At 36.1% G+C, this 8,638-nt stretch overlaps 1 pseudogene across 1 annotated transcript; it reads right to left on the bottom strand.

The window, feature by feature from the left end:
- Window positions 1-5,613: 5,613 nt before the first annotated feature.
- LOC105811802 lies at window positions 5,614-7,044 on the bottom strand (annotated as a pseudogene). The gene has a single exon (XR_001137567.1). The product of XR_001137567.1 is annotated as a CCR4-NOT transcription complex subunit 7 pseudogene (transcript).
- Window positions 7,045-8,638: the final 1,594 nt, after the last annotated feature.

Here is an 8,638-nt window from a genome sequence, read left to right as displayed (position 1 = left end):
TGATAAGCATGTATTGCCTGCCTTCTCTACCCAGGGCTAGGGAAGTACCTTCGTGGTACCCTATGTGTCAGCACCTTCTCTCTATTTACTGGTATAATGTGGTTTTAGCGGAGAAGAAGGATGTAACCTGGCTCCATTTTAACTCTTGCACTCTCTAATCTTTTCAGTACACAAAACAATTAGAAGATCACATTACTTACTTGCTGGAAATCCTTCAACAGTTTCTCATGTCGGTAGAATAAAATCCAGACTGTTTCCTTTGTCTTCTACGGTCCTGAGTGATGGTGCCTCTACCTCTTCACTTTCAGTATCCTCCATGGGCTTTCTTTCTGGCTTTCATGTCTGCTTGGTTTCTTCCTACCTTAGGACTTTACACATATCTCTCCTCTTTCTGGAACATTCACACGTGCGCACACACCCCCGCCCCCCATAGATAGCCTCTTCCCATTCTTCAGGTTCCAACTTAAATATCACCTCCCAAAAATACTTTGCCTGAAACTCACATGTAAAATAAGTCACTTTACATGCTTTCTCTTATTCCCTATTGTTTCCTTCATTATACTTACTGTAATTTGTAATCGTATCATTTACTTGTTCATTCTTTATATGTTTCTCTCAGTAGATTCCATGAGGGCAGTGACAATAAGCAATACTATACATTGACCTAGTAGATGTTCAGTAAATTTTGTTGAATGAATGACTATTAAATGAATAAACAATAAAGAAATAATTTTGAAGTAGCATTTACACAAGCACATGATATTTGAGTACTAATTCTATTAGTAGATACAGATTCTAGGAAAACTTGACCAGAATAAAATGCAATTTGTAGTAAGATATTTCACTAGAAGTGAAATACTCTGGCTTGATAGATCATATGTTCCCAGGGAACATATTCACATTTATTCACTGAGTTCGATGAAATGAAAGGTGAAAGGATGGTCCCTTGTGACCACAATCCTACCTCCTCTGAATGTGCAAAGTATAGAGCTAGCTTTGGCTCTATACAAGGAGCTTCAGGTAGGAAGGGCTTATCTTGTAGAAGCAGAAAATTGAAATTTTCTGTAAGTATTATAGCTAAGACCTAAAACTCAGTCTTCTTCCTGCCCTTCTCCTACTTTGAACCCCAAGATTAGCAAATCATAGGCAATTCACAGACATTCATCTATGGCCTTTCTCATCTTATTATTTCTTTTTTTTTCAACCTAAAATGATTTTCAGGTATTGGTAACAGGGCTTCTTATATGTAACCAGGAAGGAGGACATGAAGTTTTTGCTTCTAAATTGGGCATGTTCTTTTTAAACCATTAGAACTGTATTTATTTCTGTCAATGAGATCAGCTGCTTTAAAATCTCAATGTCATTGTCAAAGATTAAATATGTTGACCTCGGATCCAATTCTGAGCTACACATTCCTTTCTCTAGCATGTTGGTAAAAGTTATACAAGTGGAAACATCTGTGTACTTATCTTCAAGTCCTTAAATTTCTACTAAATCATTATTTACAGATTTAACACACTTATAAACGACATAGACCCATGTATTATTTGCCCTACATGCTAACAAAATTCTTTTGTTTGTCATAGTTAGAAAATTTCCAGTAATCACATTTTAATTCCAATTCCTAGAAGTAAGTAGGTAACAAAATTATAATACTTCTTAAAAAATCAGTTGAATTAACTAAGGCACTTGCCTCCCACATGGCTGAATTAGGCCATATGAAACATTATTTTGCATAATCTCTTCATGACTTTGCATTTAGTTATTTGCAAGCCAGTGTAGCTAACCTCTAATTTTGAAGGAATTGTAGACATGAATTTATTATCTTCCCTTTGGAGAACTTCTTGATGAAAAATTGGGCTGCTTTGCTATCTATTTAAATCTCAGTTTTGCAATGGTTAGAAGTTCCAATAACAGTCCTCTCCAAGGATTTGAGGTTTGGCATCCACCTTAGGAGGTGTTGATTTACCTTCTGTTTTAACTAGTTTCCATGTAAGGGATTTGGGGCTCATTCTCTTCACAAACCTAATAATTGCCTAGGCATAATGCTGCTCTTGTATATATCACACAATTGGTGGGAAAAGAAGTCATTCATTTAACAAATATTAAGGGTCTGCTGTTTGCCAACTATTATGGCAGGTATTGAAGGGTCAGAATTAACTAAGAAGGGAAAACAGACATGGAAACATTATTTCAATGAAACAGTAGCTAGAAGGGAAGGATGTAGAAAGCATGGGGTTGGCACAAAGCTCTGCTTAAAGTAAATCAGGAGAGTTTCCTAGAGAAGACATTGAAGCTTGGATTAGAAGTAAAAGTAGGAATTTGGTAGAGTAGGGTTGGAGGATTGGTAGGAAAAAATAATGAGGATTGGGCATTCTAAATGAAGGAAACAGTAAAGTAAAAGTCCAGGGGCATGAAATAATATACTGCACGTTGCTCAGCTTGGATGAAGTACAAAGAATAAGAGGTAGAGTAGCTATTTAGGCAATAAGTATTTATTGAGTGATTACCAAGTGCCAGTCACTCTGCTTGGCTTTGGGGACTCCAGAACTGAAGACAACAGACCCTCAAAGAGATTACAGGTTAGCCCAGAAGACAGATATTAAACAAATTATTTCAAGGGTATTATGTGCTTCAAAGAAATGTTGCTAAGTCTGGAAGGAAAATAACTTTGACATACCAACAAATGTTGTTCCTCTCCCTCATGTTTGCCCACCTTTGCCTTTCTTCATAAATGCCTCTTTTTCTTTCTCCATTCTAAAACCCAATTCAAGTGGCTAGACTCATTGCCTAAGAGGAACACTTTGAACATACGAATCAAAGAAAGAAATGCTGAGTCTTTTCCTGGCTTTGCCATCATTGGTATAATCATTGAAAGCATGGAAGTGGATGATTGACCTAGAGAGAGCAAAGGGTATAGAGTGGAAAAAAGAGCAGGACGCAGCATGGAGCTACCAGGAGTGCACAAAGGAACTTGAGAAAGAGCTGACCTAGAAGCAGAGTGAAAACAGAGAGTGAGAGAGAGGGTAGGCAAATGAGGTGGAGACATAGGCAAGGCCCAGGTCATAAAGGACTAATGTGAGAGTGTTTTTCAAAATGGCCCCTCACCCTCAACACTTCCTTAGTCACTCTCTGTCTATGTCAAAGCCAGCTTATTTCTTTTACCACTCCTCTATGAAGATTTCAAAAAGTCCCTTATTTCCTGTGTTCCACACCCATTGCCTTGGGAAAACCCTTCTCTTCGATATGCAAATATGGCTAATGTGACTTACTCAGCAAACTTTACTATGGACAATGTAGAGTTACTGAAAGGATTTTTTCCCCCATACACTTCTTTTTTTCACTGTGAAAAAAAATTTTTTTTTAGCTTTATTGTAGTATAATTTACATTAAAAAAATGGACCAAGTTTAAGTATATATTTCACTGATTTTGGACAATTAGAGATAGAGTGTAACCACCACCGCAGTCATGATATAGAAGTTTCCATCACCATGCTTTCTTTGCCGTTGATTCCTTTCCTCTACCCCCTGGAAAACATTGATATTTGTTGACACTATAGTTTTGCTTTTTCTAGCGTTTCATATAATGAAATAATAGAATTCGTAGTCTTTTGTGTGTGACTTCTTTCACTAACTGTAATGATTTATAGAATCAATGTTGTATGTATCAGTAGTTTGTTACTCTTTATTGTTGAGTAGTAGTCCATAATATGGATATACCACAATGTGCTTATTCATTCACAAGTTGATGGTATGAGGGGACTTCAAAAAGTTTGTAGAGAAATGGAATTAAATGAGAAAAATAAAATGTATAAACTTTATTTCTCAGAATAAACTCCATCAAGTTCAAGAGTTCAAGCCACTTTGTGAGTGATGATACCAGCCATTTAGTCCCTCCCTAAAGAACTGAGGGTCCTGAGAATTTAGTCATATCAATGCAGTCTCTATATATTATTAACTGAAGACAAATGGGTGCTCTTTACAGATTTTTTAAGATTAGGAAACAAACAAAAAAGTCAGAAGGAACCAAATCAGAACTGTAAGGTGGATGACTAATGATTTCCCATGGAAACTCACAAAATTGCCCTTGTTTAAGGAGAGGAATGAGTAGAAACATTGTCCTGGTGGAGAAGAACTCTCTGGTGAAGATTTTCTGGGCATTTTTCTGCTGAAACTTTGGCTAACTTTCTCAAAATGCTCTCATAGCAAGCAGGTATTATTGTGCTTTGGCCCTCTGGGAAGTCAACAAGCAAAATGCCTTGAGCATTTCAAAAAACTGTTGCTGTGACCTTTGCTTTTGACTGGTCTGCTTTTACTTTGACTGGACCACTTTTGCCTCTTGGTAGCCACTGCTTTGATTGTGCTTTGTCTTCAGGATCATACTGGTAAAGCCACCTTTCATCTCCTGTTACAATTCTTCAAAAAAATGCTTCAGGATCTTTTTTTTTTTTTATAAGAAAACATTTCTGAAGCCTTTATTTACAAAAGCTTTAAAAACAAATAATACCCTCTGTTTTGCAAATAATGTTTTGTTTAAAAAGGACCACCCAGTTACAGCATTATATAATGACTAAAGAATGTACAAGGGAAACAAACCAATGTGTCTAACATTTGGAGATTTGCTAATATTACTGATTGAAGTGTAGATAACACACATTTTAACTTGTAGTCCATCATTTCGGGTAGAGTTAATGGATTACCAAAAAGTCTTCCTACACATGCTCTGGTCTGGTCACATATTCTGCATGGCTAAATATTTCACAGTCTCTTTTGTCAATATATATAAAATAGATTGCAAAGATATACACAAAAAAATAAACAAGCATTACACTCCTCAGGTAATTTTATTAGCTATATATATATGAATATATATTTTGTATTTTGTTGTTTTGCACCAAATCTTTCCATTATTTATCTTTGTAGCAACTATGAAAGCACAATTTTTGTCTTCTAATTTAATTTGGTACAAAATATACCTACAGTCTTGTTATCTTTGGATTTTAATAAAATTGATTTGTGTACTCAACAAATCAAGAGCATCATAAGTATGGCTACAAAATAAAAAAGCAAGGGTAAACAGTGATGGAATAAAAAGAAGCAGATTAAGGGAAGTGTGCTATCATAAAATAACTGTAGCTTCAACATCTTGAACACCAGTTTCCTGGTGGATACTAAACATCCAATCACAAGGGATTTTCCCTGAAGGGTGTAAAGCTGGTTTGAAAATTCTTCAGTCACAGAGCAGCCTACACATGCCAATTAGAAACGGACAGACACTAGATGTGCTTGGAAGATTAACACTACGTACAGAAACAGCAGGTTACTAAGCTCCTCAGTAGTTTCTTGTCTTTTTTGTTGTTGTTGTTGTTAGTCTTGCTGAGTTTGCACAATGAATGTGCTATATTCTGTGGGTTGAAAATAAGCAAATACTATATAAAGTTGGCAGATGATCATTTTTCCATCTTGCTCTTCTAAGAGCAAGAAAAACCAAAACTTCTGATAAAACAGAGGATTTGAGTCAGAATCACTCTCTAAAGTGCAAAATTGATGGTCCACGATCTCAAATAGCTAAAACTCTTGCAGAATGGAAGGGAGAGACACGAAACAGGGAAATAAATTACAGTCAGTGCTCGTTAATTTAGGAAAAGGGAAAAATAAACCAAGCTCAAGTAGGTAAAGTTTATCAAAATATTCAATATGATATAGCTTTCCCCACTGTTACACACGCTTGCTAACAACTATATTAAATTAAGGCCAAATTTAACCTGAATGCGTTTCTATTTATTAAGATCTGAGATAGGAACAGTCATACTTAGTACTGAAAGGCAGAAAATAAAATGGGCTATGAAAGGGAAAAAAGAAAGGTACTGTCTATTGTCAAGGATTCAACCAGAGATAAAACCTATATACAAGCATGTGTGTAGCTCAAATAAAATAAAAATACAAGGACTATTTCATGTCATGACTGCTTGTTGGCTTCCTCTTCATATGCATTCCCTGTGCCTTTCTGTACATAGGATGAACCAGAACCAAGGCTATACAAATGACCACAATATTTGGCATCATCAATATGATCTTCAAAGAACATTTCTCTCATTTTGAAAAAGGCCATTCCTGTGAGCAGTGAATCAGATCCTGCCTGATGCTGTGGTCCTATTCGTTCCAGCTCCAATTGTTCAGCAACTTCTTATAATCCACCTTTGCGATTTTTGCAGCTCTTCATGAGGTACTTCACATCATAAATGACAGGAAAAAATAATCGAAGGATCTCAAAGAAGTCAAGTTCTTCTTCAGGCAAGTTAGAGTTGGTCAGGATTTTGATTAAATAGCCAAAGTCACAACCACTATGAAATGACAACCATTTGACCCCTTCACAGAGGACCACTCCCGAAGTCATAAGAAGTTCTGCAAAGTACTGGGTCTCAATTCCTTCCTCCTCATGTTTCTTAAACTGGATGCCAGATGTTGTTAGTAGCTCTATAGAGTCCTGGGCATACATGCCCTCCGTCAAATTAAACTTAAAATTAAACTGCCAAGTTGAAGTTCCTGGAGGGTATTCTCCTTGCTCATTCATAAATGTCAGTCCTAGCTGAATTATCTTTAACAAGTCTACATTACATCGCAATAGTTGGTACTGATAGTCAGCATTGCTCCTGAATTCTCCAATGGGTCTTGCAACCACAGCTGGAAACTCGGCGTCCATAGCAACGTAGTTATACTTTCGAATAACTTGACGAATTTTCTTCATCTCTTCATCCAGGTTGCAAGCCCAAACTTCACAAATTCTTTGACTATGATCTACAGTTGCTGCTGGCATAGTGAGGGCACAAGGGAGTCTAGATGCCAAGCATCAAAATGTTATACTTGATTGAAGATTTTTTTTCATAAAATACTTTATCCTTTATTTATGTACTTGCGTCGCTGAGCTCGCGCTCCTCCTCCTCCTCCTCGCCATAGAGACAGCACTTGGCGCGGTGGTGGTGGCGGTAGCGGCGGCTGCAGCGGGTGCCCCATAGACACCTCTCACCCAGCAAGGGGGAAAAGGGGAGCCCGCTTCAGGATCTTGATCCCACTTGTTTAACATTTCTATCGAAAGCTCTACTCTTGTTTGCAGCTAATCTGGGTGCAAAAGTTTTGGCACCCACTGAGTGGACAATTTGTTCAACTTTAATTTTTCAGTCGGAATTGTGTAAACTGAACCAATTGAGATGTCTATGATGTTGGCTATTGTTTGTGCTGTTCATTGTCAGTCCTCTTCAATTAAGACATGGATGAGGTCAGTTTTTTCCTGCTTCTGTGGCCTTCATATTTAACATCATCTTGTCCCTTCTTAAAACAAGTTATTCATTTGTAAACTCCTGATTTCTTTGGGGCATACTTTTCACAAAGCATCAGTGATTTCACCATTCTTACACTCCAAGCTTCATCATAAATTTGATGTTTGTTTTTACTTCAGTGTTAGCAGAATTCATGCTGCTATGATAGGGGCTCTTTTCAAACTGAGTCTTACCTTTCTTAGTGCCTCAAACTAGATCCTGTTCAGACATGTTATAACAAGTTCATGTGAATTTATTTTGGTGCAAAAAAATAAAATTTGAAATCCATACACAGTTTTTTCAAAATACAGGTTTTCCAAGAACTTTTTAAAGACTCCTTATATTTCGGTTGTTTCCAGCTTGAGGCTATTAAGAATAAAGCTTCTATAAAGATTCCTACACAAGTCTTTATGAAGATACATGTTCATTTCTCTTGGGTAAATCGTAGGAGTGAAACTGCTGAGTCACAGAAAATATATGTTTAACATTATAAGGAACTGCAAAGTGAATATACTACTTTATACTCCCTCTAGCAATGTATGAGAGTTCCAGTTGGTCAAGGTTCTCACCAGTGCTTGTCAGTCTTTAATTTGAGCTATTCTAGCAGATGTGTAGTGGCATTTCATTGTGGTTTTAATTTGCATTTCCCTAATGACTAATGATATGGAATATTTTTTCATATACTTATTTGCCATCTGTATCTCTTTGGTGAAGCATTTGTTCAGCTCCCTTGCTCAGTCTTTTAAATAGAGTTTTTTGTCTTCTTATTATGAGAGGTAAGAGATCTTTATATATTCTGGATATAAGTCCTTTATCAGATAATGTGTTTTGCAAATACTTTATCTCAGTTTATTGCTTGCCTTTTTATTTACTTAACAGTGTCTTTTGAAGAGCAAGATTATCAATTCTGATGAAGTCTAATTTATCTTTTTTTTCTTTTATAGTTTGTGCTTTCTTATCCTATGTTAAGAAATCTTTGCTAAACCCAAGGTCCCTAAAAATTTGTCCTGTGTTTTCATCTAGAAGTTTTATAGTTTTAGCTCTTACACAAGAGTTTATGAACAATTTTGAATTAATTTTTGTATATGATGTGAGATAATTGTCAAAACTCATTCTTATATGAATATCCCATTGTTCTATAATAGTACCATTTGTTTAATTATTATCATTTCCCATGCTGAATTACCTTGATGATTCTGTTGAAAATTAATTGATCACATATTGTTTATTTCTTCACTCTTTGTTGTGTTCCATTAATCTCTATACCAATACCACTCTTGATTATGGTGAAATCAAGAAGTATAAGTTCACCTACTTTGTTA

Source organism: Propithecus coquereli, unplaced genomic scaffold (genome assembly GCF_000956105.1).
Source record: "Propithecus coquereli isolate 6110/MARCELLA unplaced genomic scaffold, Pcoq_1.0 Scaffold24, whole genome shotgun sequence".
NCBI lineage: Eukaryota > Metazoa > Chordata > Mammalia > Primates > Indriidae > Propithecus > Propithecus coquereli.
The sequence above is the reverse complement of the archived record's forward strand: the minus strand, read 5'-3'. Positions and strand labels throughout refer to the sequence as shown.